Genomic DNA, 13611 nt, shown 5'->3' on the forward strand with positions numbered 1-13611 from the left:
GCTCACTGGAAGGACAGATCGTGAAGCTGAGGCTCCACCTCATGAGATACTTTGGCCACCTCATGAGAAGAAAAGACTCCCTGGAAAAGACCCTGATGTTGGGAAAGATGGAGGGCACAAGGAGAAGGGGACGACAGAGGACGACATGGTGGGACAGTGTTTTCGAGGTTACCAGCCTGAGTTTGACCAAACTGCGGGAGGCAGTGGAGGACAGAGGTGCCTGGCGTTCTCTGGTCCATGGGGTCACGAAGAGTCGGACACGACTAAACGACTAAACAACAACAACAACAACAGGGGGTTTGTGGGATTTTAGAGTAGTATTTTGTATATTGCGGATACCGTCCCTTTACTGTTTCCCTTTGTTGTTAGGAGGAGGTTTTGAAAGTTGTCTGGGGCCTACTTGCTGCTGATTTTGCTGTTGGGTTGTTTAAGAGGGCATGTAGCTGCAAGTATTAGACATCACCCCAGAATTGGCCCTACTAAACATCTTCCAAGACAACAATGCTCATTTACACCACAAAGAACTCATAACCCACCTACTTTCAGCAGCCAGAAACACCATAACCAGACACTGGAGAGACCTGTCAGGAGTAAGCATGGACCAATGGTTCCAAATAGTATGGGAAACAGCCCTACTAGAAAAATTAACCAATAAACTGAAACTGACACGGGGACAAATAGAAGAAGACGTCTTCACCCCGGTATGGCTCCCCTTTATCACATACACAGCCCAACAAGACAATGACAATAATCCACCAACAGCATACAAATCAATATGGCTAACCTGATCCAAAACACCCACCCACCCCACTCACACACAAAAACAAAGATCACCACAGCCAACCACAAACAAACAACCACACCCTAGGCCAACCCCAACCTCTCTCACCACTGAAGGAACACAATGGTGTCAAGCAACATTGACACCAAACCCTACATGTTGTTGTTGTTGTCGTTTAGTCATGACCGACTCTTTGTGCCCCTCTGGACCAGAGCACGCCAGGCACTCCTGTCTTCCACCGCCTCCCGCAGTTTGGTCAAACTCATCTTTCCCAACATCAGGGTCTTCTCCAGGGAGTCTTCTCTTCTCATGAAGTGGCCAAAGTCTTGGAGCCTCAGCTTCCGGATCTGTCCTTCCAGTGAGCACTCAGGGCTGATTTCCTTCAGAATGGAGAGGTTTGTTCTTCTTGGTTTGTTCTATTAAGCATAATAGAAACATCGCCACCCGACCCCTCCTCCACCCTTCTTCCCCCCCCCTCCACCCCTTTTCTTCCTAATGTCTCAACAAACGAAACGGATTTGTAAAAATGTTACATGGAAAAAATACGAGAGACACTACACATACTTCTGTAAAACAAGAAAATCTTTAATAATTATAATAATAATAATAAAAATAAATAAATAAAACACACCGCCCTAGGACTCCGATGGAGATCTACGGCATCACCCCTCAGAGGGGGGCATGATCAGAGAATCACAGAACCATAGGCTTGGAAGGGAATCCCAGGGGTCATCTAGTCCAATTCATTTTGTTTGTTTTTTAAGTCGTTTGTAAAAAGTTCCCACTCTTCTTTAAAGTCACGGTTGCCCTTGTCTCGCAGTTGGTACGTCAATTTCGCCAGTTCTGCGTAGTTCATCAATTTCTCTTGCCACTGTTCATATTATCCAATGGGGAAATATCAGGGAAATTGTATTTTCCTGAACAGGTTCTCCACCTCTCTCACACGGTCATCTGACCTCTGCTTCAAGACTTCCAATGAATCAGAGAATCGGTCCAGTATATCTGAAGGAGCGTCTCCACCCCCATCGTTCTGCCTGGACACTGAGGTCCAGCTCCGAGGGCCTTCTGGCGGTTCCCTCACTGCGAGAAGCCAAGTTACAGGGAACCAGGCAGAGGGCCTTCTAGGTGGTGGCACCCGCCCTGTGGAACACCCTCCCACCAGATGTCAAGGAAATAAACAACTACCTGACATATAGAAGACATCTGAAGGCAGCCCTGTTTAGGGAAGTTTTGAATGTGTGACATTTTAATGTATTTTTAGTCTTTGTGGGAAGCCACCCAGAGTGGCTGGGGAAGCCCAGCTTGATGGACGGGGTACAAATAATAAATTTATTATTATTATTATTATTATTATTATTATTATTATTATTATTCTGCTGAAACTGCCCAGAGAGGCTGGGGAAACCTCTGTGCACCACTTGCAAGTGTGCTTAATGCAAAGCAGAATGCTCGCTGCGCCACGACCGGCCTTGCTGTCTGGGTGAGTACATGCAAAGGGTTGGGTTATTATTACACATTATTACAACTTGTTTTTATTATTGGTTGTTAGCCACCCTGAGCCCGGTCTCAGCTGGGGAGGGCGGGGTATAAATAATTTTATTATTATTATTATTATTATTATTATTATTATTATTATTATTACTATAAAAGAGGATTGTGCCTGTGAATACTGTCTTTATCCTGAGCAAACCATTTTGTATGACTGGGTAAGGTGTAGTATGATATTTTCTAATTTTTATGGTTTACCACACATTGTTATGTGGGACGCAGGTGGTGCTGTGGGTTAAACCACAGAGCCTAGGACTTGCTGATCAGAATTCTATGATTCTATGATTCTAGGTCGGCGGTTTGAATCCCCGCGACGGGGTGAGCTCCCGTTGCTCGGTCCCTGCTCCTGCCAACCTAGCAGTTCGAAAGCACAAAGGTGCAAGTAGATAAATAGGTACCATTGTGGCGGGAAGGTAAACGGCGTTTCCGTGCGCTGCTCTGGTTCGCCAGAAGCGGCTTAGTCCTGCTGGCTACATGACCTGGAAGCTGTACGCTGGCTCCCTTGGCCTATAGAGCGAGATGAGTGCCGCAAACCCAGAGTCGGTCACGACTGGACCTAATGGTCAGGGGTCCCTTTACCTTTACACATTGTAATTGGAGTGCTATTTTGTATCATGCAGCTTTTTGGACGGATGAAGCGTGTAGTGAAACCTGTAATATATCCGGAGAACAGGACTCCTTGCGTTATTCTCACCAGGGTGGCAGCTTTGATTTGCCTTCCCGTGATTGATCCATGCATATGGCTTTGTGTTTCCAACTCAAGAACCAATGGAGACCATCTCATCCAGTTCAATCTTTGAAAAACAGCTTTGGAAAACTTTTTCGTATTCTCCAGTGTGCTGCTTTTACAATTAAGTGTTTTAAATTTGTTGTTAGCTGCCCTGAGCCCGGTTTTTGAACCGGGAAGGGTGGGGTATAAATAAAAATAAAAAGCAGCATAAAATACAGTATAAAAACATGAATAACAATAAAATTCAAAAATCAGTTTAGGGGAAATAAGCATTAGGTAATCCCCAGGGCTAGCTGGCTGAATTGGTCCTACTTGGGCCAGCGAGGAGGCCAGGGGAGAATTAGCTGTGGGGTCTCAGAGTGGGTGATCTTCATAAAAGGGGAGGGGGAGGGAAGAGAAGGGAAATAAAAGATCAGGGTGAATTCAAATTAAAGGCCAGGCAGAATAGCTCTGTCTTACAGGCCCTGCGGAAGGAGGTTAAATCCTGCAGGGCCCTGGTCTCATGGGACAGAGCGTTCCACCAGGTTGGAGCCATCACCGAAAAGGCCCTGGCCCTGGTGGAGGATAGTCTGACTTCCTTAGGGCCCGGGACCTCTAAACTATTCATGGACCTTAAGGTCCTCTGTGGGGCAGACCAGGAGAGGTGGTCTCTTAGATACAAGGGCCCCCATAGATACGAGGGCCCCAAACATCTCCAACCATCAGAAAGTTCTTCCTGATGTTCACGTGGAATATCCTTTCCTGTAACTTGAATCCACCGAGCTGGATTTTCCCCTCTGGAGCATCAGAAAACAAGCTTGCTCCATCTTCCATGGGATAGAAGATGGCTCTCATATCTCCTCTTTTCCAGGCTAAACATACTGAGCTCCTTCAACCGTTCCTCATCAGGTTTCGTTTCCAGACCCTTGATCATCTTGGTTGGCATCTTTTGAAAGATGGCTCTCACACCAATTCTCAGTCTCGTCTCCTCTCAGTCACTCCAGGACATGGGAATCTGCCTTATAGATACAGACCCTCGACCCCTTGAGCTCAGAGCTGCCTACACTGTCAGGAGCTTTTCCTACACTTCAGTCAAGTGAAAGATAACAATCCCATGACTGCATTCATGGAGCAGGAATTCTAACATCCACCAACCTGCAGCACCTGCTCTGCGGTTTCAGAGTGAGGACTCTTTCTAGCTTCATCTGGGGACGACAGCAGGGATCAAACCCGGAACCTGATGTGTGCAACATGGGTTCTCTGCCCTTTGGCTGCCACCTTTGTTCTTCTCCAGAGAGCCAGTGTGGTGTAGTGGTTAAGAGCGGTGGACTCGTAATCTGGTGAACCGGGTTCGCTTCCCTGCTCCTCCACCTGCAGCTGCTGGGTGACCTTGGGCCAGTCACACTTCTCTGAAGTCTCTCAGCCCCACTCAAGTCACAGAGTGTTTCTTGTGGGGGAGGAAGGGAAAGGAGAATGTTAGCTGCTTTGAGACTCCTTTGGGTAGTGATAAAGCGGGATATCAAATCCAAAACTCTTCTCTTCTTCTCTGGCCTGTGTGTGTCTGTGTGTGTCTGAGGGAACCCAGGCAGGGCCTTTCGCCCAGAACAGTGCTCTGCGTGTTTTGCTGCGGGGCCTGTTTGTTCCACCGGCACAGTCCCTCCCTCCCCGCCACCGACAGACCACAACCCACTAGACCCCAGCAACAGCTGGCATCACTTAAAGCCCCCTGGGTCACCTCGGAACAGGCTCCCTCCGCCCACCCCCTGCCTAACTCAAAGCAGCTGCTGCCAGAGAATTAGGCGGACAACAATCGTTCTTCCATACCCTCCAAGTGCCCCATATATTGATTTAAGGACGTTCATGGAAAATCAGCCTGCCCACCCCCGCTTTAGGGCATCTTTGCACTGTCCTCTCCTTGGAGCCACAAAAACGCCTGTATCTAAACCCCAAAAGGATGCTCTTATCAATCAACCAATCTTTATTACGGTCCAGAGACTCGACAAATCGTTACAAAGCAATGCAGAATTCAGATAGTCTACCTCCAGGTTAAGCAAGCATTTTCTTCAGACTTAAAGATAGGAATCATTGGTTCTAGCAACCGCCGATAAAAACTTCGCCACTGCTAAGATTCTGGCGTTTGTCCGGTCTTCCAATAGGAACCTGACATAGTGAGCCTCTGATTTTCCCGGGAAAGGTATCAGCAAGGGTAATATCAGTTCAGCCCTGGCTTGTTAATATTTTGCACAGTGCAGCAAAATATGTTTTATAGAACTGATGTCTTGAGCCCACGAGCAAAGTCTGTCCTGGTAGGAAACTCCTCTCAACCTGCCATCCGACACTGCAGAAGGAAAGACGTTTAGTCTGGCTTTGGTAAAAAGCCTTCGATAATTTGGTACTGTCAGGTTTTTAATGTAAAGTGTTAACTTAAAGACATGCCCATATTGTACTCCTACTGCCAGTGGACTATAGACTGCGCGTGATCGAGATCGCAAGTCACTGTGTGCATTATCCCATCATCTTTGCTTTAACATCTTTAGGGCGCCTTCATAACCCAGGTAATACATTTTTTGGGGGGTGGTGACAGACCAATAGAGGTGGCTTTTCTAGCCATGGTTTTCTGCCATTTGCGGACAAACTCCTCATTGGTCAGGTGTTGGTACAAACCCTTCCCTGGATTAAACACTGAAATCCTGAGCCAATGTTTTGGGCAGGTGCTCTTATTGTTAGGGCAGAAATAGCTTCGCAAGAAGGGTGGCGCATACCCTCCAACATTTCTCTCTCTTTTTAATTTTTTATTTATACTTTTCACTGATTTTGCAAGCATTTTGACATTTCAAAACTTGACTTCCTCCCCCCTCTTTGTGCTGTTCCTTAAATTTATTTTTAATATCTTCTGCATATCCTAATTAACTTAATTTGCTCATTTATTCATCTTCTTTAAACATCCACTGCAGGTTTCATAATAAAAATAGGGAATAGCTGTCAAGGTTTCCCTTTTTTTAAGGGAAATTCCCTTATTCCGAATAGGATTCCTCGCAAGAAAAGGGAAAAGTTGACAGCTATGAAATAGGGTAGTAGTAGTAATTATAATAATTATAATAATATCCTGCCCACCTGACTGGATTGCCCCCGCCACATTAAAAAAACTTCCCTATCCAGGGCTGCCTTCAGATGTCTTCTAAAGGTTGCATAGTTACTTATCTCCTCCATTCAGGGAGTCAAATAACTCCTTATCTTCCAACATTCCATCGATGAAAATAGGGATGTCCTAAGGAAAAGAGGGACATAAATTATTATTATTATTTCTTAAGGCAGCCCTGTTCAGGGAAGTTTTTAACGTGTGATTTTACTGTATTTTTGGTTTTTATGGAAGCCGCCCAAAGTGGCTGGGGAGGCCCAGCCAGATGGGCGGGGTATAAATAATAAATTATTATTATTATTATTATTATTATTATTATTATTATTATTATTATTATTTCAGGATCAGTTCATAAACCGGGACGGCTTCTGTCAATCAAGGTCTGTCCCTGGGACACAGGGTCCCTCGGAGGGTCTGGGTAATGTTCCCCCAAGGAAGGAGCCTGGGGGAGACGGGTGCTCAAACCCACCGCCACTGCCTCTCCTTGTGCACACATCACAATTACATGAGTCGAATGTATCCTTTTATTTAAAATGCATCTCTGGGTTATTTGTGGGGCATAGGAATTCATTCATTTTTCCCCCCTTCAAAATATAGTCCGGCCCCCCACAAGGTCTGAGGGACGGTGGAACGGCCCACGGCTGAAAAAGTTTGCTGACTCCTGAGGTAGAGCATGAGACTCTTCATCTCAGTGTTGTGGGTTTGAGATTCACACACACACACACACACACACACACAATTTTTTTTGTTTTGCAATTTAAAATACTCATTTTAACATCCTTAAAACATCAATGACTTCCTTCCTCTTTCCATGGTCCATTTTGCATATCATAAATCTCTGCACATTTTACAAAAAAACTAAACCATTCAGTATTCCATTATTGCATCCATCAAAACCAGGGCCGGATTTAGGTTTGAAGAATGAATTTGTGTGTGTGTGTTGAATATATGCTATACAGTAATTGATGGACCTAATAGCTACCTAAAGCTATTTGCACATCACAAAATATGTATTTTATAGAAGTAATTGTTGAACTGAAATACAATTAAGAAGGTCAAAACTTATTTACACTGTCGAACTTATCTTAACGCTGCCAACGTTTTCAGCTGTACACATTTTTTTTTCCATATTATTCAATAAACGTTTTCCAATCTTCTCTAAACGTACATGTCCTTCTTGTTCTCTTATTTTCTACGTTAAGCCTGCGAGGTCCCAACTAAAGGAGAACGGCAACTGAAGCCGACGGAATACGCGCGGCGTGCGCTCCTGCATGTTCCAAACCACTGCTGCGCATTTTTCTGCGTAAATTTACCGTTCTCTCTTTTTGCAGACCGCTTTGAGGTTTCCCCCACCCCACCCTACGCGGTGCATAAGTTTTATGCAGAGACCCACGCCCATGCACAAAACCCTCTTCCATATGTGCTCCCCGCCTGCTAAGTGGCCACACGGCCAGCTCGTGCCTCTGCCAGCGAAGCCCGCTGGGTGCCACTGGCGGCCGCCTTGCCCGTCCCATCCCTGCTGGTCTAATGCAGGTCAATCCGGCCTGAATCCAATTACGCGGCTGGCAGGAGGGCATTAGCCGGACGCCCACCTGACCAGGCCCCACAGGGTTAACGCTGAGCCGCCGCCTCGGGAACAGCTGCCGCCGGCTTCTCCCAGGCTGTTGCAGCAGGAGCCACAAACCGGTTGGGCTCGGAGGAGCCCCGCGCACACCTTGGATTTGGCATTTTCAGGGGAGCTCCAGGCTGCCGAAGATGGTGCTTCCACGGCACAGGACTTAGGAGACGGTCGCCATGAAGCCCTGCGGCTGGTGCTGAAGGAAGCCGGCCGCTTGCAAGGGCAGGTGCCTACCTGGACAGGTGCGACGCAGCGGAGGAGTCTCCCGGACGCCAGCCAGGTAAGGCATTCATTTGCAGAGCCTGGCTAATGCTTGGCCCCAGAAAACCCTCCCCAGAAAACCGGCTTCCCCAGTTTTCTGGCTTCCCCAAAAACCCTTCCAGGAAAATTTGAGATTTGCTCCGGTCTTTTCCTCCCCGGGGCAGAGGAGCCACGGGGCAGGAGGGTGGTTGGCAGCAGCGGTAGATAGAAGGTAGAGAGAGGCACTGCAAAGCCACAGCGGAGCAGGACAGATCCTGAACTGCCGATGATTGTCAGGAACAGCGGGGTTCTCATTCATTCATTTCTATATTGCACAGTTCTACCTTTCCCACAACAACCCTCGGAGGTAGGCTAGGCTAAGGGTGAGTTATTGCCCACAAGGTCACACAGTGGGTTTCATGGCCGAGCGGTGATTCGAACCCTGATCCTTAATAATAATAATAAATTTTATTTATACCCCGCCCTCCCCAGCCAAGACCGGGCTCAGGGCGGCTAACACCCGATATAAAAACAAATTGATTGAAATGCAACTTAAATACAAGATTAAAATACAACATCAAAACATTAAAATACAGCCTCATTTCAGTGGAGACTCAAATCAAAAACTTCTTGGGGGATGAAAGCGTCAAGTCTTCACCAAGGCTAACTTTCCAGACTGGTCCTTCATGGGCCAGAAAAAAGCCAGGGAAGTCCCCAAATGGGAGTTCCATCACAGAAGGAGAAAGGAAAAAGGAAAGAGGAAAGAAGGGAAGGGGATCAAATTGATTCCAAGCCTTGCCCGACACTCTGACCACTACACCATAAGGGTAGGGTTCCCATCGCCTCTTCCCCCATTGCATCAATTCTCATCCCTGCTCACCTGTCAAATGCAGACAGGCTTCCAGGTACCCTTTCCTTTCTGAGGTTTTGCGGGTGCTTCCGCGGGCGGACTGGGTGCTGTTCATCTGCACAAGTTTCCAAAAGAACCCACACAACAGCCTAGACCAGGGGGGAACATTTAGGCTTGTGCATTTCATGATTTTATCAAATTTTATCGGTCGCTCAGCTTGAGCTCCCTATCTGGTCTTCTACGTCTCGTTGTCTCCCGTGTCTCAGGAATCTGCTGTTGTTTTTCTCAATCACAGTCGAGTGGTGATTTATTGCAACTTCTGTTTAATTACTATTTGCCAATATTTGGAGAGTTCTTGCATCACATTGTATTCCAAGCGGATTACTGAATGTTGCTCTAGGTGGTTTATTATAAAGTCACAATCTTTATTGTGACTTATTTGCATCAGGTTGTCGTAGGACATGGGTAGGCAAACTAAGGCACGGGGTCCAGATCTGGCCCAATCGCCTTCTCAATCTGGCCCACGGATGGTCCTGGAATCAGCGTGTTTTTACATGAGTAGAATGTGTCCTTTTATTTAAAATGCATCTCTGGGTTATTTGTGGGGTATAGGAATTAATTCATAATTTTTTTCAAAAGTAGGATGAGCGATCATTGCGGCATATTGTATTGTCTGTGGCTTGCGGACCGCATTGTGGTGTGCAAAATATAAGTGAAAATGAAACGAAAGGTGGGGAGACTTTGCTTTTTAAAAACTTCCACAGTGGGATCCTTCTCCCCGGTTGGGGGCAAGTTCTGGTTCTGCTCTTCAGGACTGATCAGGAAATCTCTCTGCTTTTAAAAGCCGACATCAGTGGCTCAAGTTCGTCACTTTTGTCGAATTAATTGAACTAAATAGTTTTAATGGGATTGGGAATAAATGTGCAACTAATCATTCCTCTTTTGAATGTGATGGTGTTTTTATAGACCTTAGTGGCTCATGCAAACAGTTATTCAGAATAATACTTTTTACTACATAGGGGGAACCGAAGATTTATGGAATCAAGGGGCCTGTGGCAGGAAAAAGTTTTGGAAGCGCTGGTCTAAAACATAGAAACAGCACCAGGTTCCTGGAGGCTAACAAATGTCTGAGATGCGAGCACCAGCAAATTAAAAGGACAGCCTTTGACAGGCAGGCAGGTTTGGAAAACAACATCTGTGGTCTCTTGGTGTGTTTTAATGGGGGAGGGCACAGCTGTTGCCAAATTATTAGGAAGAATTTACCCCCCTCTCTTTTCCGGTTTTTCGTGTGTTTGACAGGAGATGGATCTGCAGGTGAACCTCACCCTAATACTGTTGTTGTTGTTGTTTAGTCATTTAGTCGTGTCCGCCTCTTCGTGACCCCCTGGGCCACAGCACGCCAGGCACTCCTGTCTTCCACTGCCTCCCACAGTTTGGTCAAACTCAGGCTGGTAGCTTCGAGAACACTGTCCCACCATCTCGTCCTCTGTTGTCCCCTTCTCCTTGTGCCCTCCATCTTTCCCAACATCAGGGTCTTTTCCAGGGAGTCTTCTCTTCTCATGAGGTGGCCAAAGTCTTGGAGCCTCAGCTTCAGGATCTGTCCTTCCAGTGAGCACTCAGGGCTGATTTCCTTCAGAATGGAGAGGTTTGATCTTCTTGCAGTCCATGGGACTCTCAAGAGTCTCCTCCAGCACCCGAATTCAAAAGCATCCATTCTTCGGCGATCAGCCTTCTTTATGGTCCAGCTCTCACTTCCATACATCACTACTGGGAAAACCATAGATTGAACTATATGGACCTTTGTCGACACACCCTAGTATGAAGATGAGTATATCTGGCCATCTGTCAGGGATTATTTAGTTGTGGTCCAATTGATGACCCCTGGGGTCCTCTTTCAACTCTACAGTTCCATAATTCTGTATGCCACCTGCAAATTCCTGAAGACTTGTTGAAGCAATAGAAGTATAAGAAGAAGAATGCTATTCATTTATATCCCGTCTTTCTCCCAGAATGGGATTGCAAGGCAGCTCAGGAAAGAAAACTTAAAAGCAAACAATAAAAAACTTTAAAAATTGTCCAATAGCACCTTGTTGTTGTTTAGTCGTTTAGTTGTGTCCGACTCTTCGTGACCCCCTGGACCAGAGCATGCCAGGCACTCCTGTCTTCAGTAGCACCTTAGATACCAACTAAGTTTGTTCTGGGTATAAGCTTTCGTGTGCATGCACACTTCTTCAGAAAGCTTATACCCAGAACAAACTTAGTTGGTCTCTAAGGTGCTACTGGACAATTTTTAATTTTTAATTTATTTATTTTGACTGCGTCAGACCAACACGGCTACCTACCTGAATTTAAAAGCAAATAAAGATAGCTAGAAACATATTAATGGTCCTTGTTAAAAAGCAATTGTGGTATTTACAGAATTAAACAATGTAATAAGATATGTCTGTTATTGGAGAGGGGAACAGGACAGCGCACTATTTAAAAGCCCCTTTCTTATTTACAGCCAGTCCCCCAAAACCTGCTGGAATAGAGAGATCTTCACCTGCCAGCAGAGGGACAAGGAGGGATCCAGTCTGGCTTCTCTAGGCAGTGAGTTCCAAAGTTGCCTGGGAACAGCCACCACCAAGAAGGCCCTGTACCCAGTCTCCACCCAATAGGCCTATGAGGGTGACAGGACTGAGAGCAGGGCCTCCCTGAAGATATCAGAGCCCAGGGGTGGTGCCTAGGGGAGGATACAGCCCTTCAAATTTTCCGCTTTCAAAGAATTCTGGGCTTTGTAGTTTAAGGCTTTCTGGGAATCGCAACTCTGCCAGGGGTGAGCTGCAGAATTCCAGAATTCTTCGAGGGAAAGAATGTCCTTCAAAGACAGAGTCCCTAGGCAGGGAGTTCCAAAGTTGCCACCACCAAGAAGGCCCTTTCCCGCGATCCCTACCCAGAGAGGGAGGCAGGACCGAGGGAAGGGAGGCCCAAAGACCTCCAAACCCGGGCAGGTTTGTAGGAGATAATATGCTTTTCAGATAGATTGGGCCTAAGCTTTGAGGGCCAGTGCAGAATCTGGCAGCCCTGGAAGTGTTTTTCCTGGTGGGAAAGGCATTTGGGTTTTTTCTGAGGAGAAAATCCAGCAACAAGGCAGAGGGGAGAGAGCAGCGGCGTTTCTTCTTGTGCCGTCAGAAGGATGCCAAAGCTATCCAAATATCCAAAGGGATTTTTTTAAGAAATAATAATAATAATGATTTTATAACTTGTGTGTACTTGTTTCTCAATTCCATCCTTTTTACCTGGTTTTGAATGTTTTGCGGTGTCCTTCCCCCAGATGTCAAAGAGAACAACAACCACCAGACTTTTAGATGACATCTGAAGGCAGCCCTGTTTAGGGAAGCTTTTAACGTTTGATGCATTACGGTATTTTAATATTTTGTTGGAAGCCGCCCAGAGTGGCTGGGGAGGCCCAGCCAGATGGGTAAGGTATAAATTATTATTATTATTATTATTATTATTATTATTATTATTATTATTATTAAAGATTTTCTTGCTTTACAGAAGTACGTGTAGTGTGTCTCGTATTTTTTCCATGTAACATTTTTACAAATCCGTTTCATTTGTTTTACAAATCCGTTTCATTTGTTATTAGTATTAATTTCATGCCTTGCGACTTGACGTTATTTTTTGCTGATGATAGTTCAGTAATTCTTCATTGCAACTGATAAGTGTAAACTGCTTGATTGTTATTTGGTGGTATTTATTTTTACTGTTTACTATTATATTTGAATGGTTTGTTGAATATTGCTCTGTTTATGTAACCCTCTGGTTACGTAAACTTTGGGTGGTGTGCATGGCAAACCTGGAAGTATTTTACTGGGTTTCGCCGCGTGTGCATGCGCAGAAGCGGTCCTCAGGTTGTGGAAACCTTGGAATCCAACCGGACCTCCGGAACGGATCCCGTCTGCAACCAGAGGTACCACTGTATTGTGTTTTTTTGGGTATTGGATCAGATTGTCATAAGGTGTGCGGATGATAAGATAGAAAGACAGTGTACAAATTAAAAGTGAAATGAAAATGGAATGGGGAAAAAGCTGGTGGCCAGTTCCCGGAGCTGGTCGGCAACTGGCAGTTGTTAATAATAATAATAATAATAATAATAATAATAATAATAATAATAATAATAATAATATATTATTTATACCCCGCCCATCTGGCTGAGTATCCCCAGCCACTCTGGGCAGCTCACAATCGAGTATTAAAAACAATACAGTATTAAATATTTAAAACTTCCCTAAACAGGGCTGCCTTCAGATGTCTTCTAAAGATAAGATAGCTGCTTATTTCCTTCACATCTGGTAGGAGGGTGTTCCACAGGGCGGGCGCCACCACCGAGAAGTCCCTCTGTATGGTTACCTGTAACCTTACTTCTCGCAATGAGGGAACCGCCAGAAGGTCCTCGGCGCTGGACCTCAGTGTCTGGGCTGAACGATGGGGGTGGAGACGCTCCTTCAGGGATACAGGACCGAGGCCGTTTAGGGCTTTAAAGCACCAACACTTTGAATTGTGCCCGGAAACGTACTGGGAGCCAATGTAGGACTTTCAAGACCAGTGTTATGTGGTCCCGGAGGCCACTCCCAGTCACCATTCTAGCTGCCGCATTCTGGATTAGTTGTAGTTTCCGAGTCACCTTCAAAGGTAGCCCCACATAGAGTGCATTGCAGTAGTCCAAGCAGGAGATAACCAG

Source organism: Podarcis melisellensis, assembly GCF_964234715.1.
Source record: "Podarcis melisellensis genome assembly, chromosome: 10".
NCBI classification, from domain to species: Eukaryota; Metazoa; Chordata; class Lepidosauria; order Squamata; family Lacertidae; genus Podarcis; species Podarcis melisellensis.